This window comes from Otolemur garnettii, unplaced genomic scaffold (assembly GCF_000181295.1).
Source record: "Otolemur garnettii isolate 467f Iridium unplaced genomic scaffold, OtoGar3 scaffold00004, whole genome shotgun sequence".
Classification (NCBI taxonomy): Eukaryota; Metazoa; Chordata; class Mammalia; order Primates; family Galagidae; genus Otolemur; species Otolemur garnettii.
This window is the reverse complement of record NW_003852399.1, coordinates 40,854,902-40,859,355: the sequence shown is the minus strand read 5'-3', so window position 1 is coordinate 40,859,355 and position 4,454 is coordinate 40,854,902.

Below are 4,454 nucleotides of genomic sequence, written 5' to 3'. Positions count from 1 at the left end.
TGAGATAGAGTCTCCCTTTATCGTACTTCGTAGAGTGCTGTGGTGTTACCACTCACAGCAACCTCCAACTCTTGGGCTTAGGCAATCCTCTTGCCTCAGCCTCCTGAGTAGCTGGGACTACAGGCGCTCACCACAATGCCCAGCTGTTTTTTGTTGCAGTTTGGCTGGGGCTGGGTTCGAACATGCCACCCTTGTTACATGAAGCTGGTGCTCTACCCACTAAGTCACAGATGTTGCCCCATTTTTCTTCTTTTTAATACAAATATTCAAGGTCATGGTCTTCCCTCTAAGCACTATTTTGAGATTATTGCATATATTCAACATGTGATATTTTAACTATGGTTTACTTTTTAATATTTTGAAAAATCACTTATTATTTAAGCCATAGTTAATTAGAATCATTCCTTTTTGTTATTTTCAAGCATATAAAGATATTTTTGTTCATTTTTTGTTGATTTCTAAATAATTACTTTTTGTTCATGAAGTATGAAATGTGTAAAAGCTAATTTAGTGTCTTTGAATGTGGTCAATTTTCATGTAAAGTTTCATGTGTATTTTAAATAAATGAGAATTGTTCTAATTTGGGCTATAGTGTGCTTTACATCACTATAATACATAGAAACAAATTGAAGAAGGATAAATTAATTTCTGTCTTGTTTAACTTATCCTTTGTGAAGTCTTTGCAAATGTCAGAGAAAAGTCATCCTAACAGATATAATTGATGTCATCATGAAGTGATGATCGCGGGGAAAAATGTATCTTCTTCTGTGGCACCAAACTTAATGATAAACCTTCCATCACACTCTCTATTAGAATTTCTTAATTAAGTTTCAGTCTTTGAATTTTTAAATGGTTTATGATTCGCTTTGATCCAAAATAGCAACTCTCTGTCAATGTAAATGATAGCTGATATCTTTAAGATAAATTAGTTGCTTATTAAAATATGTTAGTATTGCCAAACAAATGTCTTCAGCATATGTCTTTACTGGTGACTGTTATTTTTAGAAATATCATGGTATTCTGGATGAAACACAAAAATAGCATGCAAATCCAAGCCTTGCGTTTGTAAGAATTATATCAAATATTTTTTATAAATCCATTTGCTCTCTAAGCACAATTTAGTACCTAAACTGGGTTTGAAATCATGGTAGTTTCATTTTGAAAAGATATTATTGAAGTCCAAATGGGAAACTACAAAGAAGAACTGGAACTATTATAAAAGTAATTCTTGACATTTCAATTGCTGGTGAATATAAGAGTTCATTATGGTATTTGAACTAGAGGATGTTGAGTAAATATCAGTTATTCCAACCATACTGCTTTTCAGACAGATTATCAGTCACGGTGACTGGTCAAGAGAATTCACATGAATCCTCTGTCACTGCATGTGAATTCATCAAACTTCAAGAAAATTTATTTCAAAAATCCCATTTCTGCATGGACTTGTTCTTGATGTTATCACCAAGTTTATAAGTGAAATGGCATAAAGAATAATGAGATTAACATAGTTGGCAAGGAATATATAATCTTTTACATTTTATTATGTATTTTATATGCAAGTCTCTTGTGGTGCAGGAAGATTGAAATTAGGGATGAAGATGAAATTCAATAAGCTAAGCTGGTTTAAGATTTGATAAATGTAGAGCAATTATAAATAATAAAGGCATATCATCCAAGACTAAAATATTATTCTTGTAATCATAGTATGTATCAAAGAAGCAAGGAAATTTATGAAAAACTATAGTGAGAAAGATATTATATTTTTAGAGAATTTTGCCCACTTAAAAGAAACTAGCTTATATCATGCACTGTACCAAGAAATTGAGTCGGTCTTGCTTTCTGCAGTCTTAATATTTAATAAAAGATGCATATACACAATTTTTCCTGTGTACTTCCCCATATTAGCATTAATCTAACTTAATGGGGTAGCTTATATTCGTTTTCAAATTTTATTCTACCTGCTACCTATTCCTGAATCTAGAAGTCAGTTTTGGCTATGTGACTTCCCTGGGTAATCAAATGTGCATAGTAGTTACGAATGGATTTCCAAGAATAAGTTTTATGAGTCTTTGTGTTTCCAACCTGCTCTTTATCCTTTTTTCTTGGAATCCCAGATAGACAATAATTCAACAGCCTGAGTCCCACAGTGAAACACATGGAGCCGAACAAGAGCTGGACCTCAAGGGGTGTGTCACAAATGGTGACTGTGGGGTATTTCCCATCCTTCTCTTGTTTAATATTAATTAAAGTTATCTTTTCCTTTTTACAAAGCTGTAAATTTAGTGTATAAGAGATATAACTTGTCCTTGTAGTTCTGAAATCTCTAGATCAAAAAATCCACATCCTAAACTAATACAGACATCATCATGATGTTACTGGAATTTCTTCTTCAGTAGGTCTTTGGTCTCAGGGATTCGAAGAATAAATCCAGGAACCACATTGGTGATAAGACAGAATTTATTTTATAGAAAAGAATACAGAAGAAGCACCAGAGCTCCCTATATCAACGAAACTTTGGACTTTGGGCCTGGTGCTGAGACACATGAGATGTTCAAGCTATCTCTTGGGAAGGAAGTGAGAATATTTTGGATTCAGGAAGGAGGTGAAAGAATATATGTGATGGAAGAAATAAATAGTGGAATAAAGTATCATTGTTGAAATCATTTACTGTCCTTTACTAGCAGAGGATAGATTGTGAACTCATTTTCATCCTATAATGAATGGGAGTGACATACATCAATTCTAAACAATTTAAAGATCCGTCAGGGAGTACCACCCTGCTTTCATTTCCTTCCACCATAGTAAAAGCACTGTCTCAGTTAGTGACTACCCTATCCCTTAGGACCTAGAAAGGAAAATCATGCCCCAAGATGGTAAGTAGCAAGTGATCATAGGTAACATGAGTGAAAAGTAATGTTTGTTGCTGTAAACTCCTAAGATTCTGGGGTCATGTGTTAACTGCAACATATTTTAAGCTGAACTGAATTATAAATCCAAGAGGTAACCAAAGATTAGAGTTCTGAGAGGGAATTACCATTTCCAGCTAGAAGTTGTGAATTCAGCTGTAGGCAGAACTCAGAGAAGAATATTAAGATGGGCTCAAAGTACTTTTGATTTGCATTTCTCTGATAGAACTGGAAAATTTTCTTCTTAGCAAAGTATCTCAAGAATGGAAGAAAAAGTATCCAAGGTACACAGCCCTATTTTGAAACTAATTTATAGCTTTCATAAGAACCTAAGTATAGCCTTAGAATATGGGGAGGGGGGTGGGAGAGGGGAGAGGAGGGTGGGTGGGTGGAGGGAGAGTGATTGGTGGGGTCATCTCTATGGTTTATCTTACAAGGGTACAAGTGAATCTTTCTAAAAGCAGAGTATGAATGTCTTAACTCAATAACTAAGAAAATGACATGAAGGCTAAGTCAACCAGTTTTATGAGAGTATTTCAAAATGTATGTGAAAACACCACACTGTACCCTGTGATTGCATTAATGTACATAGCTGTGATTTAATTAAAAAAAAAAAAGATGGGCTATATCACTTCTCTTTCAAGTTTAGTCTTTCCCTTTTTGTATGTTTAGCTTGTCTTGGTTATGACAACTTTGTGAGAAATATTGAGATGAATGTTATTCTCCATCATGTACCAATCTTTTCAACTATTTTTATTTCCCCTTTTGAATCTCATTTGAACTTTACTCACATACTCTCAAGTTATTTTATTTTTTCTGAGAAAATTTGGCTAAATAACAGATTCATGCATCTCATAAAAAAGATAACAGGCAGAATTTTTACAAAAAGCTAGAAATAAATTTCTAGAAAATTCAGCTAGTTTTTTTAATGGAAACATAAAAATGTATATCTTTATATAATATGTGTTGTATTAATTGTCTAAAAAATAATCCATCGATAAATGTTAACAGTCTTAGTTCTTTGATGGACATTTTTAGGACACCTTCATTACTAACACATATTAAGCTTCAATGATCAATAATGCATGGATGTTAGCATTACTTATCCTGCTAGATGATGACATAGTATGTGACAAAATATTTTTTTATAAAAAACTGGTGTATTATAGTGTATTCTATAAATGTATAGATTATTTCCCAAAGAAATAATTGGGAAAATGCATTCTTTAAGTGTTCTTTATTTATCTCATTCAAAAATACTGTATATTGTGAAAACCTAACAATATATAACATGCATTGTTAGGCATATGGAATTTTAAAAGGCATCAGATTGGATCAGCACTCATAGCTTAGTGGTTAGGGCACCATCCACATACACTGGGGCTGGCGGGTTCAAACCTGGCCAGGGCCTGCTAAACAACAATGACAACAACAACAACAACAACAACAACAAAATAGCCCCATGTTGTGGCGGGCACCTGTAGTCCCAGCTACTTGGGAGGCTGAAGCAAAAGAATTGCTTAAGCCCAAGAGTTTGAGGTTGCTGTG